Source organism: Pelobates fuscus, chromosome 4 (genome assembly GCF_036172605.1).
Source record: "Pelobates fuscus isolate aPelFus1 chromosome 4, aPelFus1.pri, whole genome shotgun sequence".
Lineage (NCBI taxonomy): Eukaryota > Metazoa > Chordata > Amphibia > Anura > Pelobatidae > Pelobates > Pelobates fuscus.
Window position 1 is genome coordinate 308,662,514 of NC_086320.1, and position 26,190 is coordinate 308,688,703.

A 26,190-nucleotide genomic window follows, 5' to 3' on the forward strand; every position below is an offset into this window, starting at 1 on the left:
AACAGATCGGTAGCGGATTACACTATTGAATTCCGCACTTTAGCAGCTGAAGTGGTTTGGTATAATGACGCTCTCGTAACAGCATTCCAGGAGGGTTTGGCCGCTTACATCCTGGATGAAATAGCATCCAGGGAATTGCCTGTCCTTCTGGATGATCTTATTGACTATATCATAGTCAGTAGTCAGAGGCGTATGAATACACAGATGTTAACTGCTTTGCCCAATACTGTGCTACTAGTATAACCCCCTTCTAGCCAACCACCCATGGAACCCATGCAATTGGGTGCTACTGGGTTAACTGAGGTTGAAAAATAATATCGAAGAAGGGAAGGGTTATGCTTTTACTGTGGGAAAAGGGACATCTTCTAAGAACCTGCCCTGAATTGCAGGGAAGACTTCAGCACCTAAGGCCTATAGAGGGGTCGGCCTCGGGTGTTATGTCCTTTTCACCTCATGTCCCCTTTGCTAGACCGTTTATTACGGTTACCCTTTTAGTTAGGAATACTACTGTGACTACCAAAGCCTTGATAGATTCAGGGGCTGCTGACAATCTTATGGATGAGAGTTTTGCTAAAACCGCATCTTTGACTCTGATCCAAAAGGTTACTCCCTTGGCCGTGGAGGCCATAGACGGTAGACCACTGAAAAAACCTCTGGTGACCCATGAGACCCAAGAACTGGTTATGTCTGTGGGTGCCTTGCACAAGGAAAGGTTGTCCTTTCAAATAATCGACTCTCCAACAGCCTCTATCGTTTTGGGCTTCCCCTGGTTGGTTAAACACAACCCCGTGCTTGATTGGGGTTCTTTGGAGATTCTCTCCTGGGGAAAATCTTGTCAAGGGGATTGTATGACCTGTGTTTGTCCTGTTGACTTGCTTAACGTGCCCACAGCCAAACCACTTTCTGTTTCTGTCCCTCCTGTGTATGCAGACCTAACAAGGGTTTTTGAAAAAAGGGAGGCAGGTAAACTGCCCCCACACCGTGAATATGATTGTGCCATAAACCTCTTACCGGGTACTATGCCACCTAGGGGTAAGGTATATCCTCTTTCCGAAAAAGAGAACCGAGTCATGGAGGAGTACATACAGGATGCCTTAAGTAAAGGTTTTTTTTAGACGTTCCTCCGCTCCTGCTGGGGCTGGTTTCTTTTTCGTTGCCAAAAAGGAGGGTGACCTTAGGCCATGTATAGACTACAGGGGTCTGAACAATATAACGGTTAAAAACGCCTACCCTATCCCCCTCATCACTGAGTTGGTCGATCGTGTTAAAGGGTCTAAGTACTTTACTAAATTAGACCTCAGGGGGGCTTATAACCTTGTCCGTATTAAGGAGAATGACGAATGGAAGACAGCGTTTAATACGCGTAGTGGGCATTACGAATATCTGGTCATGCCTTTTGGATTGTGTAATGCTCCTGCTGTGTTTCAGGACCTCATAAATGACGTCCTTAGGGATCTATTGCATATCTGTGCCGTGGTGTACCTTGACGACATACTTGTACATTCTCCTGATTTGAAGACACACCATAATCATGTTAGGATGGTGCTTAGAAAATTATTACAGAACGGACTTTATTGTAAGTTAGAAAAATGTTTGTTCGATCAGACCTCTGTGCAATTCCTAGGATATATAATTTCCGAACAGGGTTTCAGTATGGATCTTTCTAAATTGGAAGCCATATTGTCCTTGCCGCTTCCTCAAGGACTTAAGGCTATCCAACATTTTATAGGATTTGCCAACTATTATAGAAAATTCATTAAAAACTTTTCACCGCTTATCTCCCCAATCACGAAGCTGACTAAAAAAGGTCTACACCCCAGGGTTTGGACGCCTGAAGCCCTTAAGGCCTTCGAAACTCTCAAGAAGGCATTTGCCTCTGCCCCAGTGCTACACCATCCTAATCCTTCTCTTCCCTTTGTTATGGAAGTAGGCGCTTCTGAATCAGGTGTGGGAGCAGTACTGTCACAGAGGTTATCGTATAACGAACCCCTCCATCCCTGTTGTTACTTTTCAAAAAGGTTGTCTGATTCAGAAAAGAATTACGATGTTGGGAACAGGGAACTATTAGCTATTGTGTTAGCTTTTAAGGAATGGAGGTACTTATTAGAGGGTTCTAGACACAAAATTATGGTTATAACAGATCATAAGAACCCCTCCTATATAACAGATGCTAGAAGGTTGTCCGTCCGGCAGGCTAGATGGTCTCTATTTCTTTCGCGCTTCCAATACGTTATTACATCTAGAACTTGGTTGCCGTGATGCCAAAGCTGACGCTATCTCTCGACAGTATGAACCTTTAGAATCTGTTAACCCCACTCCCGAACCTATTGTACCTGCGTCTCAGATAATAGCTGCTACCCGTTTGGTTATCTCATCTCCTTTCCTTGATAGCATTAAGACATACCAAACCCAAGCACCCCCTGAGACGCCTGTTGGTAAACTATACGTTAAGGTAAATGACAGAAAGAAGTTGTTAACTTTATTTCACACCGCCAAAACTGCTGGTCATCCAGGGGTTACCAAGACTTATAAGGGCCTCCTTCAACAGTTCTGGTGGCCTTCACTTAAGCGAGACGTGGTGGATTTTGTACAGGCTTGTCGGGTCTGTACGCAGTGTAAGTCTCCTAATGTGAGATCCCTGGGACTACTGATGCCTCTATCTGTACCCAAGACACCATGGACCCACTTATCCATGGATTTTATTGTAGACCTTCCTCCTTCTGATGGGCAGACAGTGATATTAACTGTGACGGATAGGTTCTCCAAAATGGCACACTTTATTCCACTTAAGAAACTGCCTTCTGCGGTTCAGCTTGCTCAGGTGTTTGCCAAGGAAGTGTTCCGCTTACATGGGGTACCTCGGGATATCGTATCTGACAGGGGCCCTCAATTTGTCTCTCAGGGGCTCTCAATTTGTGGAACATGTGTACTATGTCATCATCTGCCTAACTCGCATTGGGTGTTCACACTTACAAACCTGCTGCCAATCTGCAGGCTGGGCATCGGAGGAGTTTATGCTGTATTCCTAGCTTTATGGTCTATTTCAAGATAGACTTCTGTCCTTTATCTGGTTTTCTTTTTTTCTGCTTAATAGAAATTTTTAAAAAGTGCAACATTGTACCATAATGTCGGGCACGCGGGCTACATAAGGAGCAGCCCCATTATGTTTGATGGAGCGAGGTGGGTGGTAAGTATAGCTCTCGCGCAAGGGGTTAAATGCAGGCTAGGGTTAACTGCAAGGCAGCTCGCGCTGGCAGAAAAGGTGGCACGCTCGCGACCAGGGCATGAGCCCTGATTGGTAGATAGCAGCGCGAGGGCAATATTGGAGGGAAAATAAGAGGTATAAATTAAAGGGCGCCAAAATTAATTGCCTCAGCTTGTGCCAGACAAATCTGAAGGTTGGCTATATTAAAATACTTAAGCTGCTGTTATCTCTTACCTCTGGAGATGTCTGGCACAATTGAGGCATTATTAGAACAGCTTAAACAGAAGGCTTTAGGCTGCAGTGATACTGCATGGCTACAGGCTTGCTTGGAGTCCGCCCCCAGCACCTCCGATCTAATTGAAGTAGAGGAAGAAGAAGGGGCTGAGCTACAGGAGGAGTCAATAATGGAGGAGGGAGCAGTATATTCTCCTCAAAAAATTAAAGGGCCAGTGCAAGAAAGAAAATCTTGTGATAGCGACCCCTGCAGTATTCGTGAGGCAAGAACGAAGAGGTCCAGGGAAACTTTCTCACCGTCACCAATAAAGAGTAAGAAGAGGATGTGGAAACAGAGCAGAAAATACGAAAAAAGAAGAAGAATAGAGAGGCTGAGGACAGACCTAGGCTATTTGAAGAAAGTGAAGCGGCTCAGGATATCCCGGGTTGCAGTCATGAGCTTGACATGCGCATAGTCGACCGTTTGGGCATATGTTCCAAAACTTTACCTTACACCCCCCAATAAGACACGGACACAGATTTTAAGTGGAGAAAACTTTGCCACGGCTTTATTAAATATAATAAATATATAAATAATAATTTGGGTCATTGCCAAACATTTCCAAGATCACATAATCTGTACTTTACCCAAATTATTAACGGAAATGACCCCTAACATATAATACAATAACACATAACCATACCTAATTGGCATAACCAACATGGCTACAAAATGCCTCATACCAATTGATTTTCGTAGTAGGGGTATACCGAGACACCCCTACCCCACCAGGTTGAGATCCACCTCCGGGTTCCAACCTCCAAATTTAGATAGTAGGGGCATACCGCCGACACCCCTACCCCACCAGGCTGAGAACCACCTACGGGTTCCAACCTACCAATTTTGCTTGCAGGGGCATACCGAGACACCCCCTACACCACCAGGTTGAGAACCACCTACGGGCTCCAACCTACCAAATACCAAATTCAACCATGTAAACATTGTTAACCAACCAAGCTTCCAGCTAGCAAAACTACCTAGCCTCCAATATCTTCCGCCACAGCTCAGGGCTTGACCCCTCAAGCCATCTGAGCTCCCCTCCCCCCCCCCACCCCGGCAGAAACAAATCACACTGCAGGCCTTCTTGAACCTAAGTTAAGAAACTCATTACCGACATTGGAAAGGTGCACCCCATCATACCTATAATAACCATGGAGCCTAGCTTCCAGATCTATATGTCGCACAACCACTCCCCTTAAACGTCTCACGAAAATGGACAACCGCTTATTAACTTGTCCCCTGCTCCCAGACACTGCCATCAGATCCCTAGCGTGACGCCCAAGGAACCGGGGCACCCATTCCGACCAAATCAAGATTACACCCGGCACCCGAGCCCTCAATCCATCTAAATCCTGTTACCTACGGTGCACTAGCTCCCTCTGGGGTACCCCCCCAAAATTATTACCACCTGCATAAAGCAGCAGAAAATCTTGTAACTGCCCTGCAACTAAACGCCTCCAAAGTTCCGAGCAGACTTCCGTCCAACAACAATCCCTATAGCCAAAACACAATAACTTGACCACGCGCTGTGGAAAGCCCAGCTGTCCTCCTTGGGGTCGAACTGCAGCTCTCCTGTGCGCCCAACTGATGAATGAGTGGCCCACCAACCAGGCGACCCAACCTATGGAGGAAAAGAAACAGGTTAACCACATGTAACCACAACCCGTAAGCGTAACTGTACCATTTAAATGCAACATTGTTTTTTCATTTCATCTTATTTTTTTTATTTATTTTTTTATACGGTCTAACCTTACATATGACCGGAACCTGACGGACTCCCACCGTCCAATCCGCTTAACCAACTCATCACCAAGGCCCAACCTGGCTGCTTCTGCAGCAGCCCCAATTCTGAGCGAATGTGTACCAAACTGCAGAGGACCCAACCCCTACTGAAAACCCTGAAAACTGGTACTCCGATAATGATGACTCATCCTCATGAGTTAGAAGGGAGCCCGTCCCCCTTGGGCGGGCCCACACATATGCAGTTGCACAGGCAACCGGACACACTGACGACCCCGGAAACTCATAAAGTGTGACCAAGCACCCCAAGCAAAACATAGTTTCCGATTCCTTGATTAGGCGTCCAAACAGGAGGTCCCTAGGTGCCACATGTCGTCTGGACAGACCAGACCCTTCAACTGAGCCCCCAGCGCCGCCACACAGAATTTCTTCCAGCACCGAGACGGCGCGTCAGCGACAACATTCAAGAAACCGGGCCCATGACGTGCACTAAAAACTCTGTTAAAATTGCATGCAAAAACAACCCAAATGCCGCGACAAGCGAATAACCGGAGTAGACAAGGCCAACAAATGAGTAACCGCGGACACGACCACCATGTCGTCTGAAAGAAAGCTCACTTTAGTATCCCGTAACCTAGGACTACATAGTGCCAACGCAACTACCAAGGGAGACGATTCTAAAATTCCAGATTACGAATTATAGCGTCCGCCTTCCACTCCTCCAGCCACGGTTCCGCACCCAATTGTCCCGCAAACTACGCTCCAAATCCCACACACCTCAAGGCGTCTGTAAAAAGTTCCAATTCCTTAGCTTGACACGTGAGCTCCCGGAAGAGACCCTGCCAAGAAAGTCCCTAAGGAACACATCCCGCACTGCCAAATCCTCCCACATCGGGATCGTAACCCAAATAAATGATGAGAGGAACTAACCCCACATGTCGCCTTTGCTAACAACCTATTGAAAAACCCGCCCCACTGGCACAATGCTACAAGCAAAGTTCTAACACCCGAGCGATGATTGCATCGATATCAACGTCACCTTACGTGCTGCCCCAGCCTCCCGAACAGCCTGACGTAATGCCACCAATTTGTCTACCGGCAATTGACATTCCCCTGCAATCCAATCTATTTCCAAACCCAAGAAACTGAGACATGAGGTCGGTTCCACTGTTTTGTCAGCCGCCAAAGGGACCCCAAACACTTGGGCGACCCATTCCAGAGTTCGCAACCGTAAACGGCAATCCTCTGAACCGGCGGGACCGACACGGAGGAAGTCATCCAGATAATGAACTATAAACTTGCTACCCGACTCCACCTTAACTATCCCTACCAAGAAAGTACTAAACTTCTCAAAATACACACATGAGATGGAACGTCCCATGGGCAAACAAAGGTCAATGAAGAGTTCCCCGTCAACCCAACAACCCAAAAGGTAACAGACAGACAGCCGATTCCCCATCAGTTTTTGCCACTACCGCCCCCTGCCCTGCGTGCCAAACCAACTCGACAGCCGTGTCGAATGATGTAGAAGACACCGAGCATAAACCCTCGTCACTGTCGTCGTTGACTGACAACCCTTTTGGGTACGAAGGTGATGTATGAGCCGGAACTTCCCCGGCTCCTTCTTCGGCACTACCCCCAAAGGGGGGGAACCCGAAGACCCACCAAGGGCGGGACGGTGAAGGGGAGTCCCGCCAACCTACCCATTTGGACCTCCTTAGCAAGTTTTACTCGCACTACCTCTGGAAATTCCGCCACCAATTTCTATTTATGCAACTGACATTCCGGACGGCGATCCAGAAAAAGGGGGGAACAAAACCGTGTGGGAAACCCTCCCGCAGCTGCTCGTCGTAGCGCCCCCAGGCTAGACCCCCATACTTTCTATGAGCCTCCCAATTGGCGTCTAAATAAGAGCTGTGAGCACTTCTCCGGACACTTCTTGCCAATTACGCCGGCCCAAATGCAGAACACTCGCAACCAATTGCCAAAGGACTTCAGGATCATCCTATACTTTTCCCTCCCCCTCCTTGTTAGCGTCCTTGTCCTTCAAATCAAATGCACTTCCCCAATGGGAGAAGCACAACATTTCAAGGAACTCACCCTTCCAAAGCCTTCCCTTCAAGTCCAATATTTAATTGGCAACCAAGCGGCCCCGCGAAGGATATGTGCACATCCTGCCGTGCAGCATCAGGGTTGCTACCCGCCAGTTCGGCGCGTTCATTTCTGCCCTCCGTACACATTGATGTTGATGCCCCAGCCGTGACTACCAACTTTCCTGCTTCTGACTGCGCTAACTTAAACCCCTAAACCCCCGGGCTTGGTTCCCAGACACGCCCCCCAAAAAACCCTGGCTGATCCTGCCCAGAGCCCCAACTATCTAAAAATGACTGCAAACCCTGTAAAATTGCCAGACTTATCTGTATTAGCAGATTCACCAGTCGCTCCTTTGGTCGAGAGCGTGGGGGGATCCGTCGAGATTCCGCCCTCCAAGGACCCAGGAGTTCTTGCCAACCATCCGGTCCCTGTGTCCTGGGCCCGCTCACGGCCCGTGGAAGGATGCTCCAGTGATCAGTAAGGAGGAGAAGAAGACCTGGGTAGGGCGTCTCGTGTCACCATAACCCTCCGGTCCAGTCGCTGCCCTTCTGAACCTCTGAACCTCTGAAAGGGAGGGGGTGCCTTGTCCTCCTGACCGGCCTCTGTCCCAGGGAGCTCCCAGAGCCAGACGGCAAGGCCTCACCAAGGCAGTCTCTCAGCCACTCGACGCCCCTCTCTTGCACTGCTGCCCAGACTCCTGTCAGCTAATCCTCCATTTGGCTGCAAACCTGCATAGGAGGCAAAGAAAAGCCACACAAAGCCTGCCACAACAACAGGTAAGTGTGATTACTTAAAATGGCTCCTGATCTAAGATGCTGGTTATTAATATCTGGCATCCTGTTAATGGCCACACCCCTTGTGACCACCTGACCATAACTCCCCTTTCCACATATGCCCGCCTCCTAGCTCTGTCAAGGCTCACTCCCCTTAGCTGCGCTGTTCCATGGGCTACAGGGTGAGTTACAAACAAATGTGAATAATGCTGTTTTAGGGGAAGTGGTGTCTTCCCTTGAAAAACTTACTAAATTATTGCAGACACCTAAATTAGCGAGAGTATGGGAGCCTGATACAGAAGTGGTCACAGTTAATCCGAAAGTGACACATTCTGTGAGGGAAGAAGTTAGAGTTAAAGAGACATGCATGAAAGAAGCGTTAGGTTCATTTAAGCAAGTCAATAAAAGATAGGATATGGAAAGGGGAGTATATTGATATTCTATCATTATTGCCCACAGCTAGAGAATTTACTAAACCCGATAGGGAAAAAGGGGATGAGGAGAGAAAAAAGTTTATTCCTAGGTTATTCAATAATTGGCTGCAAGCTTTTTGCATTCATTCTAGAGTGTTAGGTGAAAAATATCCAGAATTGTGCTGTGGGCTATTTCAACATGCAGAAGCTATTTTGGAAGCATTTAAAAGCATATAGAGTTAGGGAGAGTTGAGGGCCCTTTTAATGTTCCCCCATTTAAATGTTTTCAGTTATCCCCTCTGGGTTTGGTACCGAAGAAAGAACCCGGGTCATATAGACTAATACATCACCTATCATACCCTAAGGGAGGATCTTTAAATGACATGATTTCTAGAAAAGAAAGTTCAGTGTCTTACTCAACTTTTGATAAGGCTTTAAATTTAGTAAGAAAATGTGGAAGGGGTGCATCGATGGCAAAAGGGGATATAGAATCTGCCTTTCGACTTTTGCATCGATGGCAAAAGGGGATATAGAATCTGCCTTTCGGGCCAGTATTTTTTTGATTAGTGCTTGCCTATGGGTTGTGCGCTATCATGTTCTTATTTTGATACCTTTGCGACTTTTATGGAATGGATTATTCGGTATAAATCAGGTCAGAAGCAAGTAATGCATTACTTGAAATAATTTTATTTGTGGGCCCTAAGGATAGTGATAATTGTAAGAACTTGCTAGAAACATTTAGAAGGGTGACTGGTCATTTAGGAATTCCATTAGCAGAGGATAAAACGGTTTTACCCACGTTTTGTTTGCAAGTTCTGGGAATAATTGTAGATTATGCTAGCTTTAGTGTACTGATAATCTTAATTTTATTAATGACAGGAGGCGAGTATTTGCTTAAGACTTTCTTTACTTAAGCTTCACAGCAGCACTTTTTTACTTAGTAACAGGATAACCAATCAGAAAAATTTAACATGGTATAAAAGTCCCTCCCTGTGACGTCACTTCCTCTTTCTGGCTGCGAACAAAAGGAACGGGAAAACTGTAAAGGGAACCGATGAGAAATCCGGAAAAGCCAGACGAGAAAGTTGATGTTTGAGAGGGAACAGGAACGAAAACATGACTTCTAGTAGAGCTGAGATGAAGCTTGAGATGAGACAGCAGCTAGACTTGTCCTCTTGAGGGGCTTTACGCTGAAACGAGAGAGCAGAGTCGAAACCAAGGATTAATCCGAGAATTGGACTTCTACAATTATGGTGTCCAGTAATTAGAAAAAATCATATATAATAGACCACCTCCCCTAAAGTGTTAATTTATATAACCATGGAGAAAAATCCTTAGCCCCCCCTGGTAGAATATACATAGCGTGTTACTCATATCTTAGATAAACTTACCTAAAGAGGCAACCTAAGGGGGGGGAAGAAACGAAGGTGAATGGGTGGGAAATACTCGCCTCCTGTCATTAATAAAATTAAGATTATCAGTACACTAAAGCTAGCATAATCTACAATTTTATAACATGACAGGAGGCTTCGTATTTGCTGTTTTAACGCTCCCCCAGGAGGGCTAAGGAAGCGTGCCCAGCTGGACGAAAGTAGAAGTTGCGGAACGTCTGTTCCCTGGACCAGTCTGCTGAGTGAAGGATGTCCCGAAGAGAGGCTCCAGCGTTGAATGCTCCTGATGCCGCCGCACCCCTGATGGAGTGGGCTCCGAAGGAAGTTTCAATCCCGGCTAGGGAGAGCAACCACCTAAGCCATCTGGCAAGGGTTGTGGTTGATACGGGATGATGGGGTCGGACGTATGAGATCAATAGTTGGCTGGAGGAGGTTGAACGTAGAGAGGAGGTGACTGATAAATAACGAGAGAGAAGAGAGACCACACACAATTTTGGATGGTTAGGGAAATAAGGGTAAAAAACTGAAGAGGAGTTTGATTTTGTCCGTCTGGATACGGAAAAGGTGACACCTTCTGGGGAGAAGTTGATAGCGTTATGGTCGAATGCTCGAACGTCTGATACTCTTCGGAAGGAGATGAGGCAAAGTAACAGAGTGAATTTTGCTGAGAGTTGACGTAGGGTTAGATCCTCGTTGTTCGGCCAAGCTTCAAGGAAGCGAATCATGACATTAACGTCCCATAGGTGGGAGTATTTCGGTGTTGGGGGGCGAGCTAGTTTAATGCCCCGCAATAGTCTACAAACCAAAGGGTCCTGGCCAACCGGAGCTCCCTCTAAAGGCACGTGGGCCGCTGAAATTGCTGACCGGGCAACGTTGATGGAACGGTATGAGCGGCCTAAGTCGAATAGATGTGAGAGGAAATTCAAAATGAACTGTCTAGGGGCTGTAAGGGGATCGGTATTCCGTTCCAGGCACCAATTGCACCAAGCACCCCAGGAGGAAAGGTAGCATCTTCTGGTTCCAGGTGCCCAAGAATCCCAGAGGAGTTCCTTAGTTCTCTGCGATAATTCTCCGAAATTCCAGGATCCCCTGAAAGAGTCCAAGCCACTAGTTGGAGGTGGCCCTGAATTATCATCGGATGAGGGTTTCCTTGGGGGTCCTCTAGCAGGTTGGGCCATGGAGGTAGAAGGAGGGGATGTTGGCAGGATAGGTCCAGGAGATCTGGGAACCATGCTTGGCCCTGCCAGAGCGGGGTGAGCAGTACCAGCGTGACTTGTTGTCTGCGGATCTGGAGAAGGACTCTCGGGATCATTGCGAAGGGAGGGAAGGCGTAGGCTCCCGTTGTCGGCCACTTTTGAAGGAAGGCATCTACCGCCAAGCATTCTGGGTCTGGTAGCCAGCTGAAGAAATGTGGGACTTGAAAATTCGTTCGGGAGGCGAAAAGGTCCAGAGTAAACGGTCCTCGGAGCTTGGAGATGTGGAAGAAAACTGATTCGTGCAGGCGCCAGTCGCTGACGTCCCTCCAATGCCGGGAGAACCAATCCGCAGTAATGTTCGTTTCTCCCGGGAGATATTCTGCTCGAATTGTTATGTTGCGTTGGAAGCAAAAATTGTAGATGTCCTTTGTCACTTCGGATAGGGTACGTGATCTGGCCCCTCCCAGTTTGTTGATGTATTGGACAGCTGAGATATTGTCCATTCGAAGGAGGATACAGCAGTCTGAGAGGTGGTTGGCCAGACTGCGGATTGCGAACGAACCTGCAATTAACTCCAGACAGTTGATGTGGAGAGAGTGTTCTGCCGCGGTCCATGGTCCCCCGGTGGAAGTTGCATGACAAGTTGCGCCCCAGCCTTGGAGGCTCGCGTCTGATTCCACCACGAAGTCTGGAGTGGGGCCGAAAATTGCTTTGCCATTCCAGGCAGACATGTGGCGGAGCCACCAGTTGAGTTCCTCCCTCACCTCGGTAGTGATCGGGACCCTCTGGTCGTATGATGGATGGGTCTGGAGGAACTGAGCCTTCAGACGTTGCATGGCCCGATAATGGAGGGGACCTGGGTAGATCGCCTGAATGGAAGCCGAAAGTAGGCCTACAATCCGAGCTAAACCTCGGAGAGGGATATCCACTTGTCGAAGCGTCTTGCGTAGTTCCTTCCTGATCGCAGTTAGTTTGGCTTGAGGTAGGCGGAGAACACAGGTAGAGGAGTCGATCTCGAAGCCGAGAAATTGAATAATTTGGGATGGAGTCAGTGAGGATTTCGCCTTGTTGATGACGAATCCCAAGGATTCGATCAATGAAGATGCGTAGTTCGTTTGTGACTGTAGACTGGATGCGTCGTCGCAGAGTAGTAAGAGGTCGTCGAGGTAGATTAGGCAGCGAATGCCTCTTGCTCGAAGATGCGCGGTGACTGGTTTGAGTAGTTTGGTGAAGCACCATGGAGCGGAACTCAGGCCGAATGGAAGGCAGGTGAATTGGAAGACCCGGTGGTGCCAAAGAAAGCGGAGGAAACGTCGGCTGGATGTATGTACCGGTACGGAGAGGTAGGCATCCTTGAGGTCGAGTCTGGTGAACCAATCTCCTGGTCGGAGGATGTCCCTGAGTAGATGAATCCCTTCCATTTTGAAATGCCTGTATATCACGAAAGTATTCAACTGACGAAGGTTGATTACTGGGCGAAATTCCCCTGATTTCTTCTTGACTAGGAAGATGGAACTTAGGAAGCCTTTGTCGTGTGGAGCTGGTTGAATAGCTCCTTTTGTTAGTAAGGAACGTAGTTCCGAATCGAGGAGGGTGGTTTGAGCTCTTGACATTATCGGGTAATGGGGAAAACCTGTTTGAGTAGGAAGAGAATAAAATTCTATCAAATAACCCCGGACTGTGTTTAGAACCCAGGTATCTGAAGACAGCGTCTTCCACATATCTAGACAATGTAATAACCTGCCCGCATGATAAATCGTAGTAAGATGAAAGGTAGGAAGTCTCACCTCTAGGGAATCTGTTGCGTCCACGGGCTCTGCTTCCTCTTCCCCTGTCTGCTCTTTGGGTGTAGAAACCCCTTGACTGGTAGTTGGGGAAGAAGGATGAGGTGGGGGGTCGCTGGCGTTGGCCTGAGGCCCAGAAGCGGCTGACTGTACGACCCCTTGAACGGCCAGCCCTTCCAAAAACCCGAGAGGGTTGTTGGTGGAATACTCTTTTCATGGATGATTGTGCTTTGTTCAAAGTAGTGTATAAGTTTACATGCTTGTGTAACTCTTTGATATAGGGTTCTCCAAATAATAGACCCTTAGCCTTGGGGCCCAATTCTTTGGTGCCCAGATCAGTTAATTTGGCATCCATACGCAGCAGCACTGCTTTTCTACGCTCCGTACATAGGGAAGTATTTGCATTGCCCAGCAGGCAAATGGAGCGTAGTGCCCATTCTCTTATAACCGATGGGTCTAAGGGGCCCTCGTTAGTGAGGGCTTCATCAGCCAAAAGTAGAATTCTTGCCAGGGGCCCCAGGACATCCAACATCTTGTCCTGGGTGAGGCGTAGGCTGCGCTCAATGCCCTTTTTAGGGTCACGGCCAGTTCTGGCTAGGTATGTGCAGAGCATTGGATCGAACTCCGGGGTCATGGCTACCTTGTCCGGCAAGGTCGGCCTAGGGCATTCCGCTCTTAGGCGCTTGCGGACCTCTCGGTCTAGTGGTCTCCTGATCCAGAAATGGATATATTGGGAGAGATGAAATGGGAGTGACCATTCCGAAGACCGAGGATATCTGATATGCCGTGGGTCAAATAGGGGTTGACCCAGTGTATCCATAAAGGTTTCGGCGTCTTCCGAAGGGTTCTGTTCGGGTACAGAATCCGCTGTTGTGAGATCTCTATTAAAATCTTGAGGGAAAGGTGCCCCTTTAAAAGAAGCCACAGGCCAGTCTTCTTCATCTTCAGAAGAGTGGTCGGCTTGCCACTCATCTAGGATGGCCAAGGGGTGTAAATCAAAGGAGTCGTCCTCTTCCTCTGACAGAGTAGGTTGCACGGGATGTTTAGTTTTGGTGTCAGTCTGTTTCGGGCGTTTTGCCGGTTCTTTCCCCTTGCGTTTGAGGGGTTCTGGCCCATCCCCTTTCCAATATCTTTTATTGGGTTTGGAAGGGTTCCTTCTTGTGGAATCTGAATCATCCGCCTCTTCCTCAGAAGGCGGGGGCTCAGAAGTTTTTGGGTCTTTAGGCTCAATGGGCAGCACCCGAGCCAGGGCCTTTTCCAGTGAAGCGGCAACAGCCGCATTTATAACAGCTTGTAAGTTTTGGTCTTGGATTGAAGCCTCCATAGCAATAGTGATGATACCTATGGGGCAGAATAGGCCAGCATTAGAATGTATTTGAGGCCGTCCGAAATAACACAAAACTTTATTAAAATGTTTTAAAACAGTGCAAGCTGTAGCTGGGGGTCACCCAGACTTAATAACCTCAGGGAGTAATATTTCAAACCCGTATAGAGGTATAGCGGCACAGACAAAGCGGGCCAATCATGGGCTGTATATCATAACAGCAATCATAAATATATTTAGGGATTTAATCTTACAATAAATCAGTATAAATGTGATGAAAAACTCAGGTTGAATGGTAATGGGGTAATCCCAACAGTAATGAGATGTTGAATATAAAACCGAAATATAAATATTTGGTTCCAAGTAGTACTTTCAATTCACCACCAGGGGGAGTAGTATAAGCCAGTAACTCATCAAATTGAAATTACAGAGTGAGGTATTTCCAAGGGGAGTGAAATCAAGCCTACTCTGAGGTAATATTATTATTATCTGAAAAATAGTAGTGTAAAATATATATATATCTTTATCCAGGTGTTAGAGATAAAGGAACTGCTGAAGTGCAGTTAAAATGGCCGCCGTGCGGCTATTTGGGCTCCGATCGCGGCTCCAAGAAAATGGCCGCCGCGATCGTGCTCATGCGCACAAGGAAGAGAAGCGGCCGTTTGGATCTCGCAGAGGTGTGCGAGATCCAAGATGGCCGCCGTGCGCGCTCGGGGCCGCTGGAGGCGTTCTCCACGGCCCAGAAAGCCCGGGAAAACGGGGCAAAATATGCCGACCGCAACCCGGACTGTTAAAAACGGTATATTTGAAAATTTAAATATAATACATTCGATAGATATACAAAACAGAAATGTAACTGTAAGAATGAGAAAAGAAAAATAAGGTAGAAATAAGAACTAAGTTAAGAGAAACTTAGGGAAAAAATAAGATAGGGTAGGAAACAAACGCCTAGGAATAAAAACCATATATAAAGTGAAATTATGACAGAAACGGATAGGTAAAAAATAAAGAATAAAGAATAAAGAATAAACCACAGAAACCACAGAAAAGTAGGAGACAGTGGCACTCTGACCTGTACTGGTGTGAAGCAGCAAAGAAAGAGGAAGTGACGTCACAGGGAGGGACTTTTATACCATGTTAAATTTTTCTGATTGGTTATCCTGTTACTAAGTAAAAAAGTGCTGCTGTGAAGCTTAAGTAAAGAAAGTCTTAAGCAAATACGAAGCCTCCTGTCATGTTATAAAATTATTGATTCAACAAAAATGGAATTTAGGTTGCCAGAGGATAAGATACTGAAAATGAAGACGCTGATCCAGCAGGTAATGGGCTGTGAGAAGGTGACACTAAAAGTTTTACAATCATTATTAGGTCTGTTAACATTTGCTTCAAGGGTTATTGCAATGGGGAGAGCTTTCTCCAGGAAGTTGGGGATAGCAATGACTAAGGATAAGTCACCATTTGCACACATTAGGGTAACAAAAGAATTGAAGCAAGACCTAAAAGTATGGAATAATTTTCTAACAGATTTTAATGGAAGATCAATGTGGCAACAAGAGTTCATAGATTCTGATAGTCTTGAGCTGTTTACAGACGCATCTGGTGCTATCGGTTTTGGCATAAATTGGGATGGACAATGGTGCGCACAAGAATGGTCGGTTCTTTGGGCACGGGAAGGCCTTTACCAAAAATTTGACATTGTTGGAATTATTTGCAATTGTAGCCGCAATATATTTATGGGGAGGAGCATGGAAAAATAGGCGGCTGATTGTCACATGCGACAATCTAAGTGTAGTGATGGTAATTAATTCCTTACAGTCTAGGTGTAATAGGGTTATCAATTTACTTAGACAATTAGTGTTAAGGTGTTTTCAGTTGAACATTTGGGTGAAAGCTAGGCATATACCAGGCAAAATCAATAGGCTGGCTGATGCTCTTTCACGATTGCAATTGCAGGAATTTCAAATATTGGCACCAAGAGCAGCTGCGGAAGGAACCCAGTTCCCGTCAGACCTCTGGGATTTGATTGGGGACAGTTAAGTGTTATGCTGATGAATTCGGTAGCTGCTTCTACGTGGAGTACATATGTCAGGGCATGGAATGAGTGGTTCAAATTTAATCAGTTAAACAATAAAGATCCGTTTGGAGAGGATAAGGAGAGTGCAATACAATTTACATTGGTGTCAATGCAGTCCAAGTTAGCGTGTAGTTTAGCCAGGGTGGATTTCTTTAGGAAGCTGTGTGATTGTAAACCAATCAAGCAGTATTTCATAGTTAATCAGTTAGTTTGAGGTTATAGAAGAGCCAGTAGAGTTAGGGATAATAGAAACCCGATATCATTTACAGTGTTATCACAGTTATTTTTAGTCTTGGAGGAGGTATGCTATTCTGAGTATGAGGTAGTTTTAATTAGATGTTCATTTATAATTGCTTTTTTCGCAGCTTTAAGAATTAGCAAGTTAGCGAGTAAGTTTTGTTTGTCGGGTTTACAATGGGAAGATATTATAGTTAGTGATAGAAAAGTGATGGTATTCATTAGCAAATCTAAAACAGATCAGGAAGGCAAAGGAAGATGGTTAACATTGCTGGAGATTCAAGGTTCCTTTTTGTGTCCGGTTAAGGTGACCGAAAATTACTTGTCAATTAGACCGAGGGTTGAAGGTCCATTTTTCATGCATAGTGACGCCATTCCTTTGACTAAGTTTCAATTTACAAAGGTCTTTAGGACATGCATAGACAAGTTAAAGTTAGGCGATGAGCGTTATTCATCTCATTCTTTTAGAATTGGAGCGGCAACGGAAGCAGCAAGGTGTGGTTTAAGTGATGAAATGATTCAAAGGTTGGGGAGATGGGAGTCTAATAGATTTCAACTATACGTTAGGCCTCATTTGATATTAAAAAAAAATAAAAATATTTGTTTATCGGCTCAATGTTATTAGAGTTTATTGGTGAATATGAACATTGGCGTATATGTTAATCATTTTCTTTTGATAGGTAATAAGAAGCCGGCGATTGCCTGGGTAATTGGTCACTCGTTTATATTTTGGGCCCAGAAGAGGGCAAAAGAACGGTCATATGGTGAAAATCTTGGATTAGAAAGCAATGCTGTTAAAGTTTTTTGGAAAGGAATTCGTGGGGCTAAGTGGTCTCAATTATTTGAGATAATACAACAATGTATGTTAAGCTTTCCTTATCCAGAGGTGATAATAGTTCATTTGGGAGGGAATGATATTGGCTCAACAAAATCAGTCAATTTGATAAAAGAGATTAAAAGTGATTTGGTATGCATAACACAAATATTTCCAGATGTTCGGTTCATCTGGTCGGAGATTATCCCATGGCATTGCTGGTTAAAAGTACGTTTTTTAAAACCATTGGAAAGGGTACGTAGGAAAGTAAATAGAGCGTTGGAATTTTTTTTACCAACCTCGGGTATGACCTCGTATAGACATAGGGATATTGAGGGCAATTGCGCTGGCTTTTATAGGAGCAATGCAGTTCACTTGTCGGATATTGGTTTGGATATATTTAATTTGGAGATTCAATCTATGTTGGAGATGGCCATGGGCGTGGGGGGGCCACAGAGTTTGGTAGCCCAGAACCTTGGTTGCGTTGGGATATAAGTTGCCCTCCTGATCATCACAGGAGGGTGGATTTGGTGGATTTGGTTGAAGAGATATTTATGGCTCCTGGCTTTGGAGGGGGGCGGAGCCTTGGAAAGTGGTTATGGTTAATATGTTGGTTTTTAAAGTTATGGTTTATTATTATTCATATGGTTATGGTTTAATTGGAATTATGAAATCCGTAATAAAGGTTCATGGCCATTCTCCAAGGTGTATCATTAAAGTTATTAAATAAACATTTTGATCGGAAAAAGTTTGCTTCTGTTTATTTATTTATGTTTCACTTCGATTGCAACATTCAAACTTCATGTATCATTCTATCATATAAGCGTGTATGAACCTTGATGCTTATCTCATTTATAAACATATTTTTTTTATTATGTGTAGCTGTACAACAACAACAAGAAAATAACAGTTTATATGTGCTTTGCCAATATTCATTTTTCTTTGTTGTAAAGTTCATTTTAGGAATGTTTTATAATATAACGCAGTGTTAAAAATTGAGAATGAAAGCCTACTGTTAAAACAAATTTGCTGCTATAGTTTTCATTATTATGCTGCGCAGAGAAAATATAATTTGACACAATTTAACAAGTCTGATATTTCTATCAGTTAAAACATATTCCTTACGTCTTGATAATAACGGCTCAGAGTGCAAAGCTGAAGGCTGTTCATGCTGGTTTAGGAATGAATGCTTATTGATTGAGTTTTATCTCATGACTGTTATATTTCACAGAGCACTTTATTTTCATTATATGGCAGTTTCATATCTGCTGTTTGGTGATAACCAGAGTGGGTTAGCTGCAGTAACTGACAGACAATTGCAGAATGGCAATGGTGGTATAACTGATAGTTATTCGCTAAAGTGAGAATTCAAGGTGAATTCAAAGTGAATTTAAATTTTAAAGGGACTCTCCAGTGCCAGGAAAACAGATTTGCAGGATTCGGAAGTGCCCCTCCCTCCCACTCCCCCATTCCATGTTGCTGAAGGGGTTAAACCCCCTTCAATGACTTACCTAAATCCAGCGCCGATGTCCCTCGGCGCTGGGTCAGGCTCCGCCCACGCTCCTCCCCCACTGACGTGGCCGGGAGCGCATTAGACCTCCCCTTAGGAAAGCATTATTCAATGCTTTCCTATGGGGATTCTGGCGACGCTGGAGGTCCTCATGCATAGCGTGAGGTTGTCCAGCGTAGTTTAAAACACTTTTCAGTTTTAAGAACACGGAAGTCCCTCTAGTGGCTGTCTAATAGAAAATAAAAACTGCTATAATTACATTTGCAGGGTTAAGGGTGATGGGAGTTGGCACCCAGACCACTCCAATGGGCAGAAGTGGTCTGGGTGCCTGGAGTGTCCCTTAAAGGATAAAATAGCAGGGCTATTATTGTAATTCTAAGGCAAGCTGTCTTTCAGGGTGAATGATCAAAATCTACATCCTTTTATTCAAAGTTTTAAAGGAACACTCCGGGCACCATAGCCACTACAGAGGTCTGTAGTGGTTATTGTGCCAGAAGTGCCCTGGTACTTCCCCCCCAATGTAAGTAATTAGTCAAGCCGTTTGATAATAATTTTAGTTCTTATCTGGGGTTCACATGCACCAGTCTCCACCTCTCCTCTTCCGTAAGGAAGCAGTCTCCTCTCAAGAGCCGTAAGTTCTTGCTAGAAGCTTCCATTCGTTTTTCCTAAGTCCTGCAGTGCGTGGCTAGCTCATTAGCTGAGTGTCAGCTGATTCCTCAGAGCCAATGGGCTAAGCCAGTCTTAGCTCAAGCACAGAGCTTCTGACAGCAGAGACGCAGTTTGGGAAAAGATTTTACTTACACTTTGGTAGCGCCACTGCACACCTGGCACCATAACCACTACATCACACTTCCTTTGTCATTAGTTTGAACAGATACATTTAAAAACCATACACAACTTTTTATTAAAATAATATTTATTTAAAGTTCATCAAATTTAAGATATATTTTTTGTAATTTTGGTCAAATCACAAAGTATAATTTATCAGTAAATTAAACAGTAACACCATGATAAACCTATGATAAACTTTCTGGCTTTCAATATTTCCCTCTGAAAATACTTCACCAATAAGCACATAAACCAGAACTGGATCATATTAACTGCTCTTTGCAAGCCCCGTTAGGGATGCTTTGTGATCATTGAGATCATAATATGTAAGGATAAAGGGGGTTGTTTCCTCTGCATTAGCACTATGATTTTAGGAACATTTTTAGAAAAGTTCTGGTGTCTTTTGCCAATCCTCTTCTTAAAAAGTTGTTTAAATTATTTCCTATTTATGTGAAAACGGAGGGAGTAAAATGTTTCTGTTCTGGATTAATATATCCTCCTGGGGACCAAGGAAAAGAATTGTCTTCCAATATGCCATCCATTTTTGATGAAAAGGAAGAGGAAGTTCCCAGCATCCTAGGATATCACATGACATCACTTGAAATCCCAGGATGTCCTCGTTACAATACAGCAGGGATGGATAGAGTATCTCAAAAGAATAAAAGTAGATGCATATGAACGAGTACAGAGGACACAAGTTAATGGGCTGGGTCTCAGGAGGATATTATAGTTAGCTGAAATAATGGGATATGGGGGTATCATCGTCAAATATCTCAAAAGAGATTAGGGATTGAGTCAGACAATGCTGTTGGGGAATGGAGAGGATGTAGTGTGACATTTGATGGTGAGCTTGTGTAATAAGGATAGGGTAACCTACAATATGGGGTTGGCAGTGGGCTTTATTAAAAAATGGATGTCAGGATTTGGCTAGGTCAGGATAATGGCAGTCTGACAGCACTAGCCTTAGTCGATCTCTTGTTAAAGAGGTTAAAGGGTTAAAGGTTAAAGGGACTATACTCACAAAAACAACTTTAGTGTAATGAAGCAGTTTTTGTGTATGGATCATGCCCGTACAGTCTCACTGCTCAATCCTCTGCCATTTAGGAGTTAAATCACTTTTGCTTTTGTTTATTCAGCCATAGCCACACCTAACCTTGCAGTGACTGGCACAGCCCGCATGAAAAGAAAATGGTTTCATTTTCAAACAAATGTAACTCACTTTATAAGTATGTATCTCCTGCTCTGCAAATTGAACTTTAATCACACATGCGACTCCTGTAGGGTCTAGCAAGCTATTAACAGAGCAGGAGATAAGAAATTATAAATTAAACAGAGTTTGCAATTAAGGAAGTGTAAACATTAGATATTTCTTTACATGAAGTGTTTAGGAAGATTGTGTAAGTCACATGCATGCAGGAAGGTGTGACAAATACTGTATAAACAAAGTGTTTTAACTCCTAAATGGCAGAGGGCCATGAGCTATACAGCAAAACTGCTTCAATAAGCTAAATTTGCTTTGATGACTATAGTGTCCCTTTAAGTTGAGAACCAGTGGTCATAAAGTTGTAGGAGAGACCTTGCAGTGGCGGTGAGAGGGAATTTAGCACATATAGAGAGCTATACAGAGACAAAAAAAAACAAATCTCTGCTAATATTTTTTAAGTCAGATATCCATTAGTGAATGAGTAACATTACTGACACCCATATGTATGAGTCAGGCTACGCAGATAGGTAGATTGAGTTATATTACATGCAATTAGCTCTGCATGTTTCATCACTACACTGGGAGATGGAGCTGAGTTGTCGAGTACTAATCACTAAGCACCTTAAAGCAAAAAAAAAAAAGGGTGGGGGAGGCGGAGATGCCTTTTAACCAAATGTCTGTTGGTAAAAAACATATACAACATTGGTGAACTGATCCCATTAATACTCTAAAAAAAAGTTTCCAGATCCAATTATTGAATATGGCAATTATTTCAAATTAATGAAAAAAATTATGATGTCTTTTCTCCAGGTTGCTTGAAAAAACAATCGATTTTTTTTCAGAAAGATTTTTAATTTTTTCCCCCTCTATACTCACCAAGGACTATGGCTGGATGGCTGCTCACTTCCTTATACTCAACCTGTCCAAAACAGAACTTCTGGTCTTTCCTCCTTCAAGTGTTTCTACTCCTGTGTCTGTCTCCCTCCAAGTCAACGGCGCTACCATCACCTCTACCTCGCAGGCTCGCTGCCTAGGTGTTCTCTTTGACTCCGACCTCTCCTTCATCCCTCATGTCCAATCAATCGCGAAATCCCGTCGCTTCCATCTCAAAAACATAGCTCGGATCCGCCCCTATTTAACGCCAGATGCGGCTAAGGTGCTGGTCCATGCTGTTGTTCTCTCTCGCCTTGACTACTGCAATGCCCTTCTCAGTGGTCTTACGTGTTCCCAGATTGCACTGCTGCAATCTATAATGAATGCGGCAGTGAAACTCATTTTCCTGTCTGCTCGCACCTCCCACGTCTCCCGGCTCTGTCAGTCCCTGCATTGGCTTCCAGTTAGCTATAGGGCTCAATTTAAAATTCTGGTGGATAATGCTGCTCCAGCCTACCTATCCTCCCTAATACACAAGTATGTCCGGTCGAGGCCCCTACGCTCTGCCAAAGAGCTCCGTATATCCTCTGTCCGTACTCCCACCTCTAATGCTCGCCTCCAAGATTTCTCCAGGGCTGCACCTCTTCTGTGGAACTCCCTTCCCTTCTCCGTTAGACTTTCACCCAATCTCCACTCCTTCAAAAAATCATTGAAACTCACTTCTTCAAGAAAGTATGTCAATTAAACTGTTAGCAGGTTTATATCCCCCACCCTCCATGACTCCTCTCCTGCGACTGTCAAAATTACCTACTAAGCCCTCAGTGAATACTTTTTTTAACAACCTAACTTCATACCCCTACTTTTACCCTTTGTGTCGCTATACCCCACTCCCTCTAGAATGTAAGCTCATTGAGCAGGGCCCTCCACCTCTCTGTTCCTGTACGTCCAGTTGTCTGGTTACAATTACATGTCTGTTTAGTCAACCAATTGTACAGTGCTACAAAATCTGATGGCGCTATATAAATAAGAAAATAATGATAATAATAATAATAATGTGACCGAATAACATGACAGCTATTTGATATCAAACAGTAGAAACACTGGCACAAAACCTTGATCATTTTATTTCTGAGAAGGGTCACTGTAAAAGTAGATAAAATGGCAAAAACTGATATAATAAATGTAAAGAAGTCTGTCTGCATTTGCTGTGCAAAAGCAGCAACAACAGATCGTTGGCCGTGTCAGTAAGCTCCCAGGACCAACACTACTGCTATAAAAAATCACAGATAACCCTGCACTAGAGTGAAGTGGCAAATTTGTAGTTTATACATTGAATCAGATTTATTTATGTATTATGTATTTAATTATGTATTTTTTTTCCATTGATGGTATATCTAAAAACAATTGGTACTTTGTGTAGTAATGAATCCTGGGGGAATTTGGATAATTGGCCTTCATGACATACTTCCTGAACTAGAAGAATTCATTTTGTAATAAATGAATTTACTTCCTTCACTACTCTACCTTTTCCAGGCTTTACCTATTCCCTTTAATATCAGACATTGGCACCATAAACGGAAACCAGTATTGCGTAAAATATTGTACAGACTAAAACACAGAGGAGGACTAGATTGACTTGTGATATCTGTAGGTTAGCATGCATCTCAATTTGTACATGTTCCTCCTGATCAACATCTACGAGTTGATCTGGAATCAAATCTAATTTGTCTGGACCTGTCCCAAATCTACTTTTTCCTGGAAGATTCAAGAATCCATCTCTATTACATTTGACTCTATTACTCCTAGGGTTCATTTATCTCCCACAGTGTTCTTCACATTTTCTATAGAGGATACCACAAATAAAGTCCTACTCTCCTTTAATGGAATTGTCAAGAAGGAGAACAAATTGTGCCCAACCAGTGTATTTGAAAATATTAACTTTTTTACTGCTCCTCCATTTTTTCATCTATCAATTATCTTTTTTCCCTAACTATCCCTATCTGTTTTTTGGGGGAGGGCTATAGGCAGAACACTGAATCCCAAAGCAAAAGAACAAGCTAGTCATCTGCTCGGGTTATAAGTCCAAAGGGCTCTTCAGAGATACAGAATTCAGATTAATCTAATCTCAAAGTTGTTATTGTGACTGTAGGTCCTGAATGCCATCTAACCTTAAGAGGTTAAACCTTTTATGAATGGTCCTGCCTAAAATTTGATTTGACAATGCTTGTAAGCTATGCCCTCTTCTTCCAGCACTTATCAAGTCGTCATTGAGAGACTGTGCACTATCTCTCCATTCAGAAAATTGTTTGAGAAAGGCACCTCCCTTTTTCTCAGTTTTCGGAATGTGAAGATAGTGATATGCCGAGAGCGCCGAACTTCTCAAGTAAGTAACATGTGAAACCATTTTGTTTTCATGCAGGGTGTCACTTGCAGCCAGGGGAGGTGTGGCTAGGGCTGCATAAACAGAAACAAAAGTGACCTAACTCCTAAATGGCAAAGAATTGAGCAGTGAGACTGCAGGGGCATGTACACCAGTAGTCTGCAGTAATTGGCGAGTATGGCAAGTCGGTGTAAAAATGACTGCATCAATCTGACAGGTATGATATCAACTTTGAGGTTAATCCCTTTTTAACTGCTTCAGGTAAGACAGCTCCTGTGATCTCCAGACACCATAACAACTTCATTCAGATAAGGGTGTTATAGTGTCCAGAGGGCATCTATATCCCATACTCCTCTGACTCAATGATCATGGCTTGCTGCGGGTGAGGTTTATCATTCACAGGTGCAATAGATATCCCTCGAGCTGCCTTTACTTATCCATGTGATGTCATATATGATCTTCCATACTATACTCCATTCCTTTTATTAGAATCTCTAGAAATTCAATGTTGTTTTAGATGTTTGTGCCTTCACCAAAATACATATTTTCACTTAAATGCCAGTAGTAATTTTACTAATATCCATATAAAATAGAACAGACCCCCAAATTCAGCCCCAATGCACAACACTGATAACATTGCCTTTCCTTGAACTTAAAAAAACACATTAGTCTTACTCGTCTGTTGTAAGAACTCTACTTGCCTGCTTTTGTTGTTAATTGTATTCATGCCTTCATTTATTTCACACAATAAGAAAACAGCTGATGGTTCAATAGCCACAGGCTATCATGTGTTGCCACCTAATGGTTTTGAGACTTTCGTGATGGGGCATTCAAAGCTTTTCAAAGATGTGATTATACCCCCTATGATTTATTTTATTATGATTCCTGAGTGGTGCTAATGTTATTAAAAAAAATTAGAGAGAATAAGAAGTTTTTCATAATATTGATATTTGAACAGTTTATTGTCTACAGACTTTCTCTCCTGTCTAACAAAACATTTATTACAAAGGGCCCAATATCATAAATCCTAAAATCCATAAGACAGCTTTTCTTAGCTTAATTGCGTTCTGAAAGCAAATGTTTACTCATTAAATTATCATTTGATCAGAGAATATTGGGAACATACATATCATAAAAAATTGAGGATTATTGAATTAAAAATGTATGTTTCTGTTATTTACCATTCAAAACCAACTTTAAACAATGTAAAATAATATGGAAAACAAACAAATTTAAATATATATGAAATATGCAGTTTTGTGACTTTGTTTGAGTTTTCTTCTTCATTTGTTTGTAGGATATCATGTGCGTCACATTTTGTGTAATGTTTTTGAAACTTATGTAAGCATGTAAGTTAATATTTTGTTTATATTATATTTATGTGTTATGTTTACACACACACACACATATATATATATATTTATCTTTGAAATTGCCTATTAATTAATCATATAATTCATTAATATCTGATAGTTCTCAATTTACAGCTGTAAATATGAAGCGCTTTTAGATAGAGCCAGTGTGTAACGTTTACATAGGTTGATATGGAGCACAACTGCAGATTTCTTAGGACTTAGATTGTTGATTAGGATACTTAGAGAATAGAATAGGAAAGGTGATGAGATAATATCGAATATAAGATATTCAGTATGAGTATGATTGGTGGTTACTCTTACAGGAATAGTTTCATTTAGTATAGGGCCCGAGGATATGAGGGAGCCGTCAATCACTCTGACAGAAACAGAAGTGCTTTTGCGAACACAAGGAATTTTATTTTTGGTTACAAAGGATGAATCGATGAACACCCCGTTTGTACCAGAATCAATGATGGCAGTCGTAATTCTTTCTTTGTCCCAATGTAATATGAGAGAAATAGAGGAGAATTGAGTGGTTGATGTAGAGGGAAGTGCACTTAGTATAGAAGTGGTATGAGCATGCTTACCGCCTTTTGCCCGTTTCAATAAGGGGCAATCTGGGATCAAGTGATCTTGCGAGGCACAATACATGCAGAGGTTTAGTAGACGTCTTCTGGTTTTCTCTTCTAGAGTGAGAGGACTTCTTATTACCCCTATTTCC